Here is a 20,427-nt window from a genome sequence, read left to right on the forward strand (position 1 = left end):
ACAGGCAGGTATGGGTTAAAGGACACACAGTTTCAGTTAGATATGAGGAATTAGTTTCAGCAGTCTATCGCACTTTGAGCTGATGGACATGTTAACTAGCTGGATTTAAACTTTCTACTATGTATGTAATATATATATAAGGTAGTTATATATATAGCATAGTTTTATATATAACATAGTTTTATATATAAAACTATGTTATATATAAAACTATGCTATATATATAACTACCTTATATATATATTACATACATAGTAGAAAGTTTAAATCCAGCTAGTTAACATGTCCATCAGCTCAAAGTGCGATAGACTGCTGAAACTAATTCCTCATATCTAACTGAAACTGTGTGTCCTTTAACCCATACCTGCCTGTTCTCCATTCCCTCTCCCCGAGCAGCCTTTGGAACCATTGTCCTATTCTACTTCTTCATGATCAATTTTGTTTTCTTGGATTCATCATACAAGTGAGATCACTCACTACTTCTTGTTTGTTTTGCTCTTAAACAAGTTTGTTTGGGCTCAATAATCATGTCCATATTTATTCAGTGATGTCAAGTAGTGACCGGGATCACTTCATATAAGCTGTAATCAGTTAATTACACTTTGTTTAATGAAATGGTTATTTTATTTGACACACCCTATCTGATATTACTAACATGGATTAATTAGAATGCATGTCTAGTAATTAATTAAATTCAGGTGGTGTTTACATGCTGTGCAGTGTTTGGTACTAGAGATAGTAACAAAGAGGGAGGTGGAAATAGGCCTATTCCTCAGAAGAGTCACATCCCCTCTGACAGAGACAGTTTACTGTGTCTGTTGAGAATTAGGAATTTTGATGACTAGGCATTCGTTATACCCTGTGCTCAGCTTTGTATCCTGTCTTGTAGGTGAGAACTGCTGTGCTCTTTCTTCAATAAAATGTCTGTGTGTTCAGAATTCACGAAGGTCTTTATTATAAACAGAGTGCTAGCATTTCTAGAAGGAGCCTTGGTAGTTAGTGAAGGTGGGCCACTGGCAATTAACGTATTTTGTATATAGTTAATTTAAAAAATTATGTTTATGTTTTATCATGGCTTTATGCATGCACACCTCAAAGGTGAATAGTTTTATATACTTTGTTATGGAAAATATTCCTTTTTTCCTCCTGTTCCGCTCTACCATTCTTGCTGCTTTGAGACAGCCATTTTCAATGATTTTAGTTGTTTTTTGTTTTTGATTGTCATAATGCTGAATACTATTGCCATACCAAGTTTTAAAAAGTTAATCATATTTGTACACTTTAGATATATGTAATGATCGCATTCATCATAGGGAATTTGTATCTGTACATGGTATATCTCGATTCTCCTTTTTCCTCAATCCCTTCTCCTCCCTTCAATCCCTCTTCCCCTCCTTATTTACAAAAGCTTTGTTTCCATTTTTCCTTTATTCTGTTTTTTTTTCTCCCCGACATCTTCCTTGTTCCCCTTCCTATTTGAATATTTTCTTCCTATTTCTTAATATCTACTACACATTTTGTACCATACCAATTTTAAAATTTTAGATATTGCGGTAGATTGGCAACTGGTGGTCAACTTGTAGCAATACTCAGCTGAACTGAACCAGCGTGGTGCTGAGTGTGGGAGGCCCACCTGAGGATTGTTGCCAGCAGCATAAGAGGCAGAACTGGAGAGGAAGAAGTTTAGAAACTGTTGGAGAAGCCGTAGAGCTGTTGGTTTTCCTGGAGGAGCTTGTCATGCTGGCTTTCCTGATGATTTCAGCTGTTATCAACAGACCTCAGGATCTGTTGTCACTGGCTTCAGTTCACTTTGGGGGAGCTCTGATCCCCATTTTGAACATCACTTCCTGGCTCTGGAGAAGAAGATGGCTCAGTCTGCTGGAGAAGGTTGTAGTGTTGGCTTTCCTGATGGGAACTGGGCTGACTCAGGACCTCCCTGTTGCTGAGGATGGCTGTGGTACTTTTTGGGGGAGCTCTGGATCTTACTTTGAGCATCACTTCCTGGCTCCAGTGCAGATCCCTCAGCCTGCTGGCACAGGTCCTTCATTCCGCTGACACAGACTTTCTAGCTTCCACCACTGACCTTTGGGCCTTCCCAGTGCAGATACGTGAAACACGCTTGCATGAGACATTGTGGGCTCTAGGCCTCCAACTGGACTCAAGGGAGGCATTGTTATGAGCTCTAGGTCTTCAGCTGGACTCATGCAGGACATTTCCATGAGATCCAGGCCTGCAGCTGGATTCTTTGGTCTTTAGTGTTTGGAAAGATTTCCTGCACTCTTTTTGTTTATGATTCTGGGTGACTATTATTAAATAATCTTATAATTAAGTGTCCTGTTTTGTTTTTCCTTGAGAAACCCCAAACTACCACAGGCATGTAGTGATTTTTATCTTACTTTGGAAAATGAGGATTGGAGCAATTTTTCCCTGTTTATTTCCTGTCATAGACTTTCCTCATAATTTCTGGTTATATTAAACATTCGGCTTATATTTCCATGATATATAAATAAAATGTACCAAAAGTAGTCTACTCCATGATTAATTCTTTCTAATGAGACAGATTGTTTTTCTAGTCTTAATAACCACCGGTGTCCCCTCCAGTTTGCTTAGCTGTCCACTTTACTACTGTCTAGAGGAATCAATCTCCCTTGCGTTCTTTCAGACAATTAAGCTCCTCTTTCTGGAGCTGTGCCTGTGTAACCTCTTGTCCTCTTGCCCCAGTGAGCTGGCTGCTTTCTAGACCTCAGCAACAGTCGTCATCCTGGGGTTTCTTTTCCCAATGTCCTTAGACTTCCTTTTACTTTTACCAGGCACTGGGTTTCTAACTTCGTCCACTCTCTCTTTTTATTTTAATAGAGCACGTCTCCCATTTGTTTCCTGGGAAACTGTGTGTTGGAGGTCAATTTTCTGAGATCCAGCTGAAATAACATATTGGCTGGGTAGAACTCCGGGTTGAAACCTATTTACTACTCAAATGTTCGAAGCATTCCTCCATTGCCTTTTTAGTGTGCATGTTTTCATTGAGAAGAATTTGGTACCATGTTGATTGTCATTTCCCTAAATTGTTCTCATTCTCCAGCCTTTCCTCCTTTTCCTTGACCAGAGTGCCTGTGACTTGATCCCCGTTAAGGGGAAGTTTGTAGTCTTCTGTTACAATGATGCAGGGGCCAGTGAACGTCACCTGAGGGCCCAATTTCTTACATAGGTCTCAGTCATTCCTCTAGTTTTTAGCCTTCTCCTCGTTGCCACTGCATTAGGATTCCATAATACAAAGATGCAGCTTGCTTCTTGTGCTTCATGTGCTGCCCTTTCTTTCCTGTCTTTCTGAGACAGTCTCACTATGTAGCCCAGGCTGGCCTTGAGCTCATGCCAGTCTTCCTGCCTCAGCTTCCCAAGCACTGCGAATACAGGTGTGAGCCACTATGCCTGTACTGCGCTTCTTTTTTGTTGCTTAATTTTCAACTTTTCCAGATGTATGCTGCATCAGAGTTCACACATCTGTCTGCTTTCCAGTTCTCAAAATTTTGTTCTTGCCCACTCCTCTCCCATTGTCTTCAGCCTTGTGGATTTTTGCACTAAAAGTACATTTATTAACAAGTTATGTACTCAGTCTGATATCTTTAACTGAAAGCCCCTGCCTTAAGTTTTACAGTAATCTAATGATAGTTTTGCTTGAACTCGAATAGAAAAGACTTAACTGGTGTGAAACTCAAATTATTCTCTGCCCTTACAAAAGAGGCACTATCAGAGCATTTCTCCTTTGCAGCATTTTATCTTGAGTTTCACTCTTCATCCAAACTAACTCTTTCTTGCTGCAAGACACACGGTGTCAGCTGATTATTTTCCACCCTCTGTCAGCAGCAACTCGACTGCACTCTGCCTTCTTAGATGTCAGTCAGCCATGTGGAATATTTCTTTTCATCTGACAGAAATCTCGGGAAAAATAGGCAATACTTTTTGGCAGAGCAGAGTCACCACCATCAGCAATAATATATTTTATCCTTTGAAATAACTAATAGTAAATTTCAGAGGCATCACTACAAAAATGTCAAGTAAGGAGATAGACACCTTTATTGGCTTGATTCAATCATTTTGTATTATATATATATATATATATAAATAAATATCACATTGTGCTCAATAAACATAATTATGATTTGTCAGTTAAAATAATATGTGCATATACTTTAAAAGGATATTAGCAGTATCTCTGGGTAGTGATCATACAAGATAGCACCAGTATAAGAAAACCTTTAGGAGAGTGTAGAAGCACCATTTTGATATCTGCTGTCTAGGCTTGGTAGACAGACAGATTTCACTCTGTTGATTTGGTGTTTTTGGATTTATATGCAGGTTTGGTTTAGACAGTGGAATTACAGCAGCATTCAGGTATTAAGCACACTCCAATAATATCATATTTTTTAGTGAAAAACATGCTTAGGTGCCAACTCCTTATGTGATAAGTGGAGTGGAAACACAAGCTGACAAAGAAAAGGGAGAAACATAGACAAGGAGAACATTCTGAAAAGCGGTATTATAGTCTATAACATCATGAGTTGCTAATTGTGAGAAAGTAAGAAAAAACCTGATTTAAATGCTTCCTTTATTACAGTTGCTTTTGTGAAAGAGAGCTTGATTTTTCCCCATGTCAATTACTTGGATATACTTGAATGAATGCAAGTATTTCTAATAGATTATCATCTATATTTGGCTAGTAATAGTGCAATACTGATCGCTGCACAAAACGATTATCATGATTCATCCTTCCTTTTGTTTCCAGATGTGTTCCACTGAGATTCAAGAAAGGGAAAAAAATAACCCTGGAAGCAATTGCAGAACAAAGTGCATATTATGAATGTCGTCAGGGAGGGTGAGAACGCAAAGCTAATGGAGTCATGAAGACACAGTTCTTTCCTTTTACGGTCAACACTAAGACTGTGTGGGGCTTTGCCAGCTGCACATTAAGCAAATTAGTGCACACTGTGAAGATGAGAGATCTTCCTGCCGCCACATGAACACTTGCAAGGGCACAGGGAAGACTGGTGCGCAGCGTGGCCTCCTCTCCTCATGAAGCAGCTGCCGCAGGCGCAGGCCCAAACATGGCTCCCTTGTGCTCTGAAAAAGCTGATGACTCCACTGACAGGGCAGACACACAGTATCAGGAATTCTGGCTTGGGGTTGCTCTGGCTAAATGACAGATCTTCACTTGTGCAAAATGGATCTGCACAACTTGTTCGGCACCACAAACTCAGAAAACTGCTGGAGACGTACAGGTTGAATGCCTGCCTAGTTCTTATTTCAGCTTCAGTGGAGAACATGGCATGCAAGTCAGGTGTATTAGTAACCACATTGAGAATTTCCAACCTGCTGTCTTCTTTCACTCTCCTTTTTTCTTGCCAAAGATACACTTGTTTTCTTCCTCCATGATTTATATTGTGCAATCCGCAGTGCAGTTTTACAGAGATATTTTTCGTATGTGAAGTTTTATTCTGACTATCTCAAGGTGATAAGTTGTCTCTCATGGAATAGAAGAGATTTAACTTCATGGCTGGAGATACCTACATTTAGTTGAGACAGCTTTATGGAAAGAAGTTTCAAAATCTATCCTTTAATCTAGTGTGTTGAGCTCTTCTTTTGAAGAAGCATAGAGAAATGCAAAGGTTTATTTATCATACTGTTTGCTGTAATGAATGATTTGTACTTAAAATATATAGAGCAGGTGTCTTTTATTAAAAAACATATCATATAAACCTTTTCTCTTTTGGGACCAGGAGTTGAACCTAGATCCTCAGGCTTTCTGGGCAAGTACATATAAATCTTTTAAGAACAGCTTCCAATATTTTATAGAATTAATAAACACACATATATCAATCTTGAAAGTTTAAATTACATATATTCTGAACCTAGGGTTGGCAAACAAAACACAAGATGCCCATTTAAGTTTGAGTTGCAGGTATACAATGAATATTTTTAATATAGGTATGCCCCAAATATTGTATTTTTGTCTTTGAAATGTAGCAAACCCACTCTCTGTATTAACAAAAGGTATTTCGGAGGTCAGTGGTTCAAATTTGATTTCAAAATGAGGTTTAGAGCATATGTGTGTAATGAGATCTACTTGGTTTGCTTTGTGACACAGAATAGGCTGGAATGATTTGTAAGTGATAAGAGAAACTTTAAAACTTTGGCTAGGTTTTTCATTTTGTTTGCCTTACACTTTCCTACTTCAGATCTACATTTTGTTCAGCACCCTGTGCTGGTAGTTTATGAGGCTGTCATGGAGAAGAGGAGATGAGGCTGTCTGTAGGAGATTTGTTTAAGGTCTGATCACGCACACACACAAGCACACACAAGCGTTTGTGTACATATGTATATATTTGAAAAATGTGAAAATTTGAAATCATTTCTTAATTTAGTATATACTTTTTTTAGAGACAAGATCTTGCTGTGTAGCCCAGGCTGGATTTGAACTCGCAACAATTCGCCTGCGTCAGGCTTCTGAGTTCTGGGATTACAGGCTGGTGACACCACACCCGGGTATTTTAGTGTATACCTTTGTCCCCAGGCAAGAATAACAAGATAACAAGAATAAAACAGATTATAATTATAGAGAAGATCATCTAAATTTAGAATCAGACGAGTCTGAGGTTGTATCCTAGCTCTAACACACGGTGACAACAGATTTGGGCATTAAACTCTCTGTGACACTGTTTCATTGTCTCTTCAGTAAAAAAAAAAAAAATAATGGTACTTAGCTCACAGGCTTGCAGTTTGAAGATTTAATAGTAATGTAAACAAAGCTGAGAGATCACTGTGTAATGTATTGTATAGTTAATGGTAAGTTAGGGTTGTTACAAATTTGTTGTTTTGATTTTTTTTTTTATTGTTTCTATGTGGAATTATTGTATCAAAGTTTTTACAAATAGTACTACATTTATCCTTCATAGAAATCCTCTGAAGTTAATTTTATTGCTATACATAATAAGGTAATATATAAAATGTGGCTATGACAACTAGGATTCCAGCTCAATGCTTTCAATCCATATCTTATCCTTACATCAGCTCTAGTGCTCTCACTCTCTCTCTCTTCCCTCCTTTCTGCCTCTCCCTCACTTTCTCTCCCATAATGTATGTGGTTTGTTCTGAGGGATATATTCCCTTTGTGTCCTAACCAAATCCATAAACTGAAATCCATTTTAACACTGGAGAGTGCTAATTCTGCTTTTGCATTCTTCCATAAATTCCAGGTTGAAACCCTAGTATCCCAAAGTATACTTCTTCCTGGGCTTGTTGCTTTAGGTTGTTTTCACCAATTCATCATGTTTACAATGGTGCCATTTTGGAAAGTGCTGAGACTCCCCTTGACTTGGATGACCCTTGCTGTGTGCCATGTTAGACCAGCGCTTCCTTTGGCTATGTGCCTATGTGCTTTTCTGTCTACAGATAGAGGCTTTCAAGAGTGAATGAGTACGAAGGCACATAGACGTGTATGTTAAATTTCTTGCTCCATTTAGTGAGGAAATGATTGCAAATTACTTGAAGACGTCCAAGATTTTTTGAAAATAGCAAAGAAGACTTCATTCAGATGTCAGATGGTGAAGTGGTAACACATTCAGAGAAATCATTTTAGGAAATTTAGTGAACTGTGATAGCTAGTTAGGGGTACTGACATATCAGTTAAAACATGTAGGAAATTATGACAACTGTGTAACCAGATTGAAATCATTTCCAGTTTTAGAGGGATGTTTTTGCCAAAGACACACATTTCAGCAATATTGGTAGAGTTGAAAACAAAATAAGATTTTTAGATTGTGCTTCTCAAAATACTTTGAGAAGACATATGATCCTTCATGATACTAAAGACCTATTTCTTCTTAAGCTCATTTACTTAATTTCTCAGAGAAGTTTATTTTGCTCCTGGCCTAATCACTGGGAGTCTCTAGACCTCATTTTGGATGAAACTCCACCCACAAGTCCCTGCCCTGGCAGGTTCCTCTCCTCCCATGTGTCCGTAGCCTCTATTCTATTGTCCCTTCACATGCACCCTGTCGGTTCTGCACATGTCCAGCCTTCAGAAGGCAAAAAGGGTGAGCCATTGTGTGGGCAAAAAGAGGACCTTTGGCCCTCAGCCCAGGGGAAGGAAGAGAGACTGCTAACTTTGAAATACTAAGTTTTTCTTGTGTAGTTACTTTTTCACCACGTTTTAGACACATATGGCAAAATTATTTTAAGCATCATTACAAAAAGGAAGTAAATGCAATGTTTTTTACCTACTTTATAATTGATATATTTATTGAATCTACCAAGACATGACCTAATTTCTCTCTCTCTCTCTCTCTCTCTGTCTCTCTCTGTCACACACACACACACACACACACACACACAGTGTTCCATTCTGGTTTGCATTTGAAGTCAACAAGTGCACCCAAATCAGTTTGCTCTGTCCATAACAGGAAAATGATTTCCCAACCACTTCTAACCTTTCATTGATGGACACGCTCTTTTGTGCAGAAGGGTGTCGAGTTACCAAGTGAACAGAGATGTGAGACCAGGGACAAATATGGGATTTATCATTTTGTACTTTTCATAGTTTCATCTTTAGTGATGGCTTAAAAGATGTGCAATAAGATCAAGAGTCTAGCTTTGATACTCTTGTGATAAAACCTGATACAAGTATAGTAAAATTAAGATGAATTTTTTTTAACATGGAAATAGGAAGACAAGTAGAAAATTTTTGTCAGGGAATTATAAAATATTGAAAATAACTACTACTTATTGACTACTGACTTTCTGCTAAAAACTGTGAAAAGCTTTATGTATTCATAGCCTAATTAGCAGCAATATCAACCCTGACATTGTTATCTCTACTTACAGAGAGTTGGAGATGAAGTATATATCAGTTATGTAGCTACCTGTCATCTGTCACATGGTTTGTGAATTGCAGTGTTGCAAAATTAAATCCATCTCTATCTGATCTTGTGCTGTGCATATATACATATCTATATATTTGTATATGTGTGCATGGATATTAGACAAGTACATTTTCAGATATATTTATATATATGTCGGAGACAGAGACAAAGACAGAAAAAAAGGTAAATTGTATCCAAAGCCAGGCTGTGAGTTTGAAGTATGAATGGGAAGAAAATATTTAGGAGGTGGAGACTTTCTTCGAGGGTTTATGGCAGTGGAGAAGATGGATTTAGTGCAATTTATCACATAGCTATGTGTTCAAGGACTGGAAGAAATAGAATATTAACGAGTGAAAATGGGATAGCTTCACAGTGCATTCTCTTAGGTGCAGTAATTCATCACAATCTTCCTTTCATTTCCTTGGTGCCTTTCTCACAGCTCCCCTTGCTTATTTTCTGCGAGTGGATTTTCCTTTCCTTTGGTTCATGCTTCACTTGAATTTTCTTGCATTGGGATTACTGAATTTCCTTTCTCTTTTTGGTCATCTTCATATCTGCCTTCAAAGTCAGTTGTCCTCACTAACTTTGGTGATGCCATCAGTGGATTGTGTTAAAGGAGAGAGCACGACAGGTACAAGGAGGTAAACACTGCTTCACTGGTGACCCCAGGGAAGTGTTGGTGCAGGGCACCACAAAGTTCTCATGCTGTGAGGACTGGTGCCGGTAGTTTATGGGCAGCTGAAGAGACCCTCATTCCTGAGAGAACAGAATGAGGAACCAGCCTGGTCATGCTTTAACAGAAACCTTGTACGATGCATTTGGTGTGATGAAGAGTGTCTGACTTCAGTTAGTCTCGGACTTCTCTTGCATGAACATCAAACAGCAAAATGTGTTCCTAACCCTCTACATGAGGATGGGCCTATAATTCTCTGTACCACGTTCTCTTTCTTTGGCATAAGTCCTGGGGCCATAGCATTCTATGGAACATCAGGCACAGCGGTTTACATTTCCGACTTGGTCCACTAGAAAATGATGATGTTATGGAGCCTCTAAAAACTCTGACCCTTTACTGATAATAGGGAAAGATAAGCATCAGAATTTCACATTTTCTGAGGGTCCAGAATCTTACATGTGGTGTGTTTCGCAGCATGTAGACATGAGTGCTAGTCCTTAAAACATACAGTTCGTGTAAAGACATAGCAAACCCCTAAAAAATTGGAACACTGTGAGGAGGTATAGGAGAAGTTCCCACTAACTGGACTAAGGTGAAGTATTTGAGGGCAGGCATGAGTCCTGTTATGTTACAAATACTGGCCCATAAATTGGGCCCTATTTTATCTTGATATATCATGTTCTCTGGAAGTCTAGGAAATACACTAGTGATTAAAAAAAGCAAGTTCATTATCCATTATGTTCTAAAATATTGTACTGTAAATGTAATGCAGCATTCAATATAATAAATATTGTTTTCTCACTTTCTCAATATCTCATTCAAATAAGAGATAACATATGGCATTTAAGCTTATGTGTTTGGTTTATTTCATTCAACATTGTATTTTCCAGGTGTATCCATTTTTCGTTTTTACAAATGTCTCAAATTTGTCCTTCTTTATAGCCAGGTAGTATTCCATTATATGTAGATACCACATTGTCTTTATCTAGTCACCTGTTGGTGGGCACACAGGCTGCTTCCAGGATTTAGCTATCATGAATTGTGCTGCTATAAACTGGTATGCATAGGGACACACTTTGACAGCCACTTTCTTAGAAGGCAAGAAGGAAGAAAATAGAAAGAACAATTTTATTCTGTAGTATTCTGTGCTTTCTGAAAGATAGTGAATTAAAAAGAACTAAGTGTCTAATTCATGAAAAGGACTTACTAATCTTTTAAGGCAATATCAACAGTGCACAGCATACTTAGATATTTTAGTAGGGGAATCATAGACTGGAACCATTTCCTCTGAGGATGTCACATGCTGCTTGTATTTACCTATTCTGAAGAAATGTTTCACTTTTTTCTTTCTTCTTGTCAGTTCACTGATGCATTTGAAGGACGATTGTGAACGTTATGGAATTCTACCTCATAAGTACTTTAGAATGCACTGGTAAGAAATGAGAACATTTTCCTAGCCAATTAGTGTCTTTATACTTAACAAAATTAATGATTATATAATACCATCTAATACTTATTTCTTATTCTTAAAATTGTTCCTGAAATGTACTTTCAGCAGATTTGTCCATGCTAAGATTTAATCCAGGACAACACATTCCTTTTGTGTACTGTGTCATTTAAGTTTTTTTTTTTAAAGTTAGAATAGCTCTGACTTTCCAAAAAAGAGCAGAATATTTATCCTGTGGAATATCTTATCTTTCAGTGTCTACCTTGCATCCTTGTGGAGATCATTTGGAAGGGTACACATTAACTGATCTCATGTGCTCCCCGCTGCATTACAGTAGGGGATACACAATATCTGGGTCTCCCATTCTTGGCATTGCTCTGACTGGGTATAATTTAGTAATTGTCCATTACAATGTTTCACTTCTCCCCAGTCACCAGAAAGTAATTTGTGTGGCAGAATCTTGGCAGTACACACGCACTTGATCCATTCATACCTGTTTATCTTATGGCTTTAATATCACTTAATGATAATTCTTCAGTAAGTCATTAATTTCATTAATTTTTACCAAGTGGTAACTTTCTTATTCACTGAGTCGTGTTTTTTATATATATTTGCTGGCCTTCTTTTTAAAAAGTTGAGCTTTTGCTCCAAACAGGCAACTTGGTTGCCATGTATTTTCTTCTGGCAAATTCAATCTTTCCCATAATTTACCAGCTTTCAAAGTAAGTAACTTGTTTAATTAGTGTAGCCAGTGTTGGTAAATGAGATATTCTAACTTACTCGGTGAAAGCATCATTTAGAACACATTGGTGTTCACCATCTAAACATGGCTCTGTCGCTTACCATCATTCTGACCATATATTCATGACAAGAGTAAGTTGTCAGTAAGTAATGAACTGAAGACCAAAAGGACAACTGATAATGACAGGAAACAAGTGACTACTACACTTCCAAGAGAACTCCAGGCTTCAGAATTTCTTGTTAACCATGTTTGGATAAAGCACTGTAAGAGGATGCATTTAACCATAGAGGCATGAACAAGAAGAAGGCACAAACCTTTTACCCTGAAAGGTGTTGACTCTAAGAAAGCTTAATAAAGCTTGGCTTGATTAGGGAAGAATGCTACTAATTTTCATCATTATAAATAATAAAAAAATGTATATATTACATGGAGTGCATGCTGTATATGTAATACAAAGGCTCTAGGAGGATACAATCTTTGCAATGTGTTTGGTTTGAACCTATTTTGGTTCAAAATATGGGCTAGTGACAGTGGGAGAAATGGTGTTCTTCACTGCATTTATAACCATGCTGAGCTTGCAAAGCGAAGACGGACTAGCTTCATTAGATGGGTGTCCGAAGGTGGTTAAATGTAAACACAAGGGCAGTGATTTATATGGAAGTCTGCAGCATTTTTCTCTTTTCCAGGGTTTATTTGGATAAAAAAACAAAACAAAACAAAACAAAACAAAACCCTAGCACTGCAGATTTAGAAAGCATTTCCCATTACCTCGGGCTGAAGTAAAAGTAAATGCTAAATTATCTTGGTAAGGCTGCTAGTCATAGTTATACTCTTTAACTGTACGTGTCCAAGTACTTGAATTTTTAGCAGATGTTTTAGATTCATCTCTCTCAGACATTGCCAACACTTCCTTTTGTGTAAATCTCAGCCATACGAACGTGATATATCTTTGATTTCTACGCTCTGAAAGTCTAAAGAACGTAACTATGGTGGATCTGTTGACGTAAAGAATAGAGTCCTTTTGTTTATCTGCCCCTTTGTAGGAGAGTCAGCACAATTCTCTGGAAAGCCACATAACCCTCGGGACAGTGTGCGATTTCAACAGGAAATGGTCCAGCTTGGACCATACACACTTTTCCTAGGAACTTTGTCCTTGGACTCCTTCTGTTGGTTGAAAGTGAACCCAAGCCTTAATGGTACCTTTTCTTTCTGCTAATATTTCTATATCCATTCCCTGCTCTGGAATAGGTTACTTATTTCTAGAAGTATGTTCAAAAGTAATATGTTGAGAATTTTTCAGGATAAATTTTCTGGATATATAATGGGTATCAGCATCAAAAATTGAGAAAAAATGGCTTTTTCAGAAAAAAATAGTATAGATAATATCACTGCTCAATCCAGAAAGGTTTATCAAATACTTACTAGGTGTCATGAGGGGAGAAATATTTTAAACAATTGTTATGGTTTGTGTCTGTGTGTCCCCCCAAAGCCTCATGTGGTCATGGGGAAGGCTTTTAGAGTTTGACTGATTATTGGTGTGAGAGCTACACCTGCCCTGGGGTGGATAGTTTGCACATGTAAGGGAGAGGAAGAAGCTGCTTGCCACCATTCCTCCCTTTTTGTGCTTGTTGCTTTTGCTGTGTTGAGTCACCTTGAATTGTTGCCCTCTGCCATGTGCCACCCTGCCTTGTAGCCCGCCAAGTATGGACTGAAACCTCTACAAAGTGTAAGCTAAACCTTTCCTTCCTTAATTTTGGGCATCAGGTATTTTGTCCCAGCAAAGAGAGGAAACTAACCAAGATAGCAATGAAATATTATATCTATTTTCTACCACTTGTCTTAGTCACAGTTTATGACTCTGCAAAGATCTAAGTCTAAAAACAAAACTGAAGAAATACCTTTGCTATCATAGTTCTTCAATTTAACATTTACTACATTTAAACAATAGGACAGCAGAAGATTCAAAGTGCTCCCAAGTCTCAGCTTATTAACATTAGATAGGGTTTTGAAATATTTGTTTCATTTGTATTTTCATGCTTATTTATAATAAAGATCTCATGATAGTGTATAATTTGTAATAAACCAGCAATTCATGTAGCTCCCTGCTGAATTCCCTTTCATGGGCACATCTTACCTCTCATTCAAAGTTCAAGTTTTCTCTCGAGATAATTTATCTTTGGCTTAAAGATAAGAGAAAAAGAAAATAGGAGACTCTTTGCACTTTAGTGGATCCTTGGGTGCAATAAACAGGATAGCTAAAGTGGTGGTTTCAAGAACCCTGCAGTTATTTTTAGAACAAATTTTCTCAGGTCTATAAAAATAAAAATCCTATCCCTGAAATCAATTAGTTATCTCTCACAACCAATGCAGTTTTTGATGTGTGAGTGAGGTCAACTTCAAAAGGAAACTTCTGCACTGTGAGATGAAATACAATTTTAAGACTTTTAATTCTGCTTCAGTTCAGTGCCAGAGGGCAATTGCATTTAATATTCTCTGCTTTGGCAAAAGTCTTTGGATTTGGATAGCCATGACTCCTAAAAATGAGAAAGTTTAATTGAGAGTTGGAGCTATGGATGCCATGGGTAGTGATCTCCCTGAATGCTTGTTTCTTCCTTTAAAAAAATAAAACTTTTCAATGTTTTCTAAACCTTGAATAAAACATACTATATAGCAAATGAAAGCACCATTTTGTTTGATTGTGTTGTACATATACAGAAAGTTTGATATCATATACAAAGTATTAGCTAGGAGGAAGAAATATGAACTGTAGTATCTTCTAGAAAGATCTACAAATTGCATAGATCCTGGTTGTGCCTCGTAGAAGGATCTGCTCATGCTATGGAAGAGACAAGAAACTAGAAGCATATCTACTACAGAAAAACAACTTCAGTGCCCTAGGTCCTTTGCTCCTGGCTCTCACAAACATTTCCTCTGGCTCCTAACTTTCTCACTACCTAGGCCTGCGGGCCACAGAGATGTTCACTCACTCTTGCCAGTCTTTGCTCTGATGCTAGGAGGAGGTGCTCTGTGTTCTTATAGGTAGATGGTGTCTGTATCTTGTGTCTGCTAAAATACAGCTCACAGCATCCAGCTGGAGAAGACGTCGTAGCCTCTGGACATGACCTCAGCTGAAGATCTGCCAAGTGCGAGAATCTCAGATAGATTCCAGACTTGAGGCATTTAACACCTCACCTCTCCCTCACAGAACTTTCTCCGTGTGGCCGTGCTGTGCATTTTGACTTCATATAGCTCTATTAGACTTTTGAAGCCACTGTAAGGGAATCTACCTCCCAAGTTGTCTTTGCTGGAAAAGAAGAGGGCAGACCCTGGAGTGCTTTGTAACTTTGATATCTTATGATCCCATACTATTGAGCAATCTTGTGTAGCAACGCCTCTCTTCAAGCTAGTCTGGCTTAGTTGGACCCATGTTCTTGGACATAATCACTATTCAATAGACATTTATGGACTGCCCATAGGTACTAGATAATGCTTTAAGTGCTAGACTAGCAGAAATAAGCAAAAAAAACCTCTTGCTCCTGTAGAATTTATATTTTATGAGGAGAAGAAATGATAGCCATAAGCAAATGTTTTTTTTTTTCTTTCTTTTTTGAAGTATGATGTATTAGTTGGTAATAAGTGCTATGGGAAAAAATTAAAGCTAGGTAGACATGTTGCAATTTAATATTGGGTGGTCTGGAAAGTGTTGCTGAGATGATGACCAAATATTGTGCTAAAGGAGATGGAGATGAGGTAAGCCATACAGATAGTTCAGAGAAGAGCATTCCCAGAAAAGTGTTCAGCAAGTGCAAAGAGCCAGCCTGTGTGCAGGGAAGCAGGATGATGTGAAAAAATAGCAGCTAACTTGGGCAGGTTTTTGTACAGGAAATCTCCATAATAACCCAGGCTTTTATTCATACCAGCTAGAATGTCCCTGGATAATTTTGAATAGAGGAGCTGTGCTCTAACTTACTCTTTCAGGGGTGAGCCTGGATGTTGTGTTAGACGGACCACCTAGGGCCATGGGAACAAGCTAGGGAGGCAATTAGGAGAAAGCTATACCATATATAACATGGGTGCGGTACGCTGTGTAATAAATAAGATAGGTGGGTTTAGAGGTGGGTGGCAGCAACACAGGTGATGAAAGTATGCAAACTATGAATATTTGGAAAGTAGGGCAGATGTAATCTGCTGAAGGTTTACAGGCAGGGTGTGGAAAACTCAGAGGTGACTACAAGGGCTTTGGTTTGAAGAACTGTACGAGTAGAATGGTCACTCACATCGAGAGATTAGAACCCCCTCTTAGTTTTTAAGATACACTTTTGTGCAAGTAGCTTAATCACTTTCTTTAACCCCCTTTTCATTTATTAAATGGGATAACCTTATCCACATTGTAGTTGATATAAAAATTAGAGATAATGCATTCAAAGCTCTTGCATGGTGCCTGATACTGGTGGGAAGTTAATAATAAATGGAATTCTTATCATTCCTATTCTTTGGGAACAAAAGAACAAGTCTTGGTTTTCCTTCCTCACAGGCCTTCAAATATTTGAGGACAGTTCTTGTGCATGTTCTAAGTCTTCTCAGAGTGTTTTCAGTGTTTTCTTCCTGAAGACTGGCTGTGTTCTATGACTTTTTGGTATATTTATATTCACACAACTTTCGTGGTTTATCAAACCAATAGAGAAATGTTAGAAAAAGACTTTATACATTTCCCAAGTGTGGGCAAAATGTTCAGAAATCTGTATGTAAATAGCTTGCATTTTAACCTTCAACAACAGATGTGAATAGAAAAGCTTCATTTTTGACAGTCATACAGACGTGAGACAAACATAAGTCAGGATAAGGGAAATTCAATATTTGTATGTATTTTCTTTCATCAATAATCCTTTATCATATCCTAGTATTATAATGCAATTTTTTGTGGCACTAAACTTTAACACTTCCAAGTTATAAAACCAATCCTAGCCAGCCACAATATGACTATAACTGTGTATGGTTCTGAGATATGGGTATGATCCTGATGTTTATCATTTACAAAAAGGTTGACAGTTGCTCTGGCCTCCCAGGCCTCCCAGTCTTGTAAACTCAATATGTGAGGAAAAAGTATAAAGAGGATGAGAACATCAGATGAACTGTGTGTGGCTTGATAACCATGTATAGAAAACCAGCTGCTTGGAGCAAAACTTCAATACAAAAAGAAATATGGGAGATTACACAAAGTAAGAGTCTGTCTTTCACCATCATATTTTTAAAATCAAAAATTAAGAGACTGGATTAAATAATTTCTTAAAGTCTTATCCATTCTAATTCTGTTTGCTTCCTTCTGGCACACTCCCAAACCCAGTAAAAATAAATGTTAACATCCCACCTCCCATAGTGGAGATTGTAGGTTTCTGAAAATATTTCATGGATAATCAAACCTCATGGGTCACGCTGTACTCAGCAGACAGATACAGTCCAAATCTTAAGCTGTATTTGTGAACAGAAGCAAGAAATTGAAGTCTAAATGTGGAGAAGACATCCTAGAGCTTCTCTCTGATATAGGTGGGATCCTCATGCCAATTATAATTTTAATGTTCTTTATGCAGGAAAAAACCGTTACTAGTTTATTTTAAAAAATGTAGTGACCATCATAAGGCATTTAAATTACTTAATGCAATGCCTGAAATATAGTGTACACTCGACAGGTGCTGTTTCCAGCAGCAATAATGGGAGTATTTTTATTTTGCGTGTGTCTTCCCGGAGCAGCGCCTCTCTGTATTCATGAAGACTCGCCAGTGTATTAGGCCCCTCAAAGTACACAGCAACACTGACTTAACTTGTTAATAAACTGGAACTTCACACCTGCTCCCAGCCGTCCCCAAGAGGGCCTGGGAAGCAGGAACACAGTTCAAAAGGCCCCGGGATTGCTGGCTGATTTAGAAATCCCAGCTTTCGTGTTAGTCACACATATATTCACACTCTCAGATGAAATATGTCTTTGTGCAAGACCGAAGAGGGTGAGTTAAGCTGGCAGCTTGGCTCACGGATACTTTTATGCCTTTAATCCCCCCTCCTCTAATTTCTATTTAAATCTAGAGAGGCATTCACTGTGACTGCAGATATTCTTAGTGAAAGGGAGTGTCAACCAACCCAGCAAATTTGAGGGAGTCTGGGGGTGACATGGTAGTAAATATCTGGCTTAGGCCAGGGGCATAGGAATGTGCACACATCCAGCCTGTGGATGTTCTGGGTACCTGCCCCCGTGCCTGTGTGCCAACCTACACATTTCTACTTGGTGCAGCTTTTCTCATGGAGTGGGTTAAGATTTATGATCTCCACTAAGAATGCATCTAACATTGTTTGGTATTTAACAGTTTTGTGTTAATAAGAGCAGATACATTTTGATAGTTTATATATAGGCTTTTAAATTGCTATTCTAAAAACATTTCTGGAAGAATTTAAAGTAAAAGTCTAAAGCACATTTCACTTTATGAAGTTAAAAGAGTAAAATGTAAATGTTCTAACCATTGTTATTTTCTCATTTTATTTTATGTGAACATTGAAATACTCAAAATATATAAAGGCACTGTGTATATGTATACAAAATATTTGTTCTCCAGGAAGTAACTGGCACTTTTCACCAATTTCTTTTTGTGCTATGATGACCTCAATCTCTTTTCCCACCCAGAATGTACTATTCATGGGGAAATAATTTGTCCATTCAATCACTTGTATATCTCTAGTGCTTATAACACCATAGTTTAAACAAAATATTGAGTACAGAGTAAACCTAGATGTTAGATATTCAATGCAACAAATATAAAGAATAGCTAGAATGCCAGAATATCTTAGTTTGTATTGTGCTATTGTAACAGAATACGTGAGACTGGAAAAATTATAAACACTTGAAGTTTATTTAACTCACAGTTCTGAAGGCCAAGAAGTGCAAGAGCAAGAGCCCTGTCTTGTGAGGAGCTTCAGGCTATGTTAATGGTAGAAGGAAAAGGAAATACATTACACACAGAAGGGAGAATAGGTATAAGCCACCATGAACCTACTCTCTGAATAACTATACACTTCTGCAATGATGGAGTTAATTCTTCCATGACTTAATCATCTATTAGTAGTCTACCTTTTAATACTGTTACAATAGTAATTAAATTCCAGAAAGAATTTTGGAGGAGGCATTCAAACCGTAGCAGAGATATTTGTGTGGGAGTGCTTCAGTGTGAATGTACTCTAAAAGAGGAATTGGATATTTCTAAAATCTCAAATTCTTAGTAGGTCTTCAGAGATTTTGGTTGTAAATCTAGGACAGAGCACAGGAATATGCATTTTATGAAGCAGCTTGCCACCCTTGCATTTCCAGAAATGAATATAAGGCAAGGGTTCATTGAATCTCACTTTAAGAAGCATTCATCTTGCATATGCTTTATGCTTGCATGTACTGAATGATTGATGTTCTGAATGTAGTGACTTTTCCCCCTTTCCTCATTGTACTTTGTGATAAGTTTCATTACCAAAAGTACATTAATGGAAAGCACTTTGGCTCTGTCTCTCTCTGCATTCCTTAGTTTAGTAACATGAGGATTTGTACGCTGGTTACAAAAGGAGACTTTCACTTATCAGCAGAAGATCAAGAATGCAATGACTGATATCAGGAAGCAAGGCCGGGACATGATTGCCAATGTGTAGGAGAGGAAAACAAAACAAAACAAATGGGACAAAACAAAACATTAGTTAGTGCAACTTCATGGGAACAGAAAAAAGTCTGGAATGACATCTGAATTATGAGCTAAAGGAGCAGAAATTGGTGCAGAGAGATATTGTCTGCTTGCTTAGGCAGTTAGGAGAGTTTTGGCAGCTAGAGTGGAGTTCTGACTTCATTTGGTTTGAGATCCACCTTTTAGGCTGGTGGAACACACTTCTAGGTGTATTCAGGTGTGTCAGGAAGGAGTGGCCTTGGCATCTTGTCTGGTCTCTTACCCCTTTTCTCTGGCACTGTTAGTTTGCTCTGCTTCTTGACCACCTTGAACTTGGCAGCATTGCTCTGCCACACCCTTCCACCATGATGTGTCTGCCTTGGAGCCGGCTGGCCATGGACTGAACCATGAGCAAATTAAACCTCTCCTTTCTTAAATTGTGCACATTGGGTATCTTAAGTCAGGGATGAGAAGTCTGACAACTACAAGAGTGTAGTGACAGAAGTAAGGAAAAGAGAAACCACCAGCTTAGAGGCTTCAGGTTGCTGCCAGGAGTGAAGCTGCGCTGTAGGGAACTGTGCCTGGAATTTAGCTAGAAAGGACCTCACATCCCCAAGGAATTAGAAATAGGAATATGGCTGGGCCAGCCCGAGCAGGAAATAGGTTGGAACTGAAACATGAGGTTTGGCACTATAATTTGCCAATTTGGCCTTTGTGACTAAGCTGTGTAGTTATGAGTGATCCATGTGCTGTTCAGGTTCTAAAATATTTTATCCTCTAGTAGAAAACTGTTACTTTTTTTCATTTATTTCTATTTAACTGGCTGGCTGACCCACAAGAAGGTATGGATTGGGAGCATGGGGGCTGGACTGTGGTTTAAAGATTGCCTTATAAAAAGAAAAAAAATCTTATCTGACCTTGGGAATAAAACCAATAAGTGTTGAAGGGGGAAATTTTGTGTGTGTGCC

This window comes from Chinchilla lanigera, unplaced genomic scaffold (assembly GCF_000276665.1).
Source record: "Chinchilla lanigera isolate Chin_1 unplaced genomic scaffold, ChiLan1.0 scaffold00017, whole genome shotgun sequence".
NCBI lineage: Eukaryota > Metazoa > Chordata > Mammalia > Rodentia > Chinchillidae > Chinchilla > Chinchilla lanigera.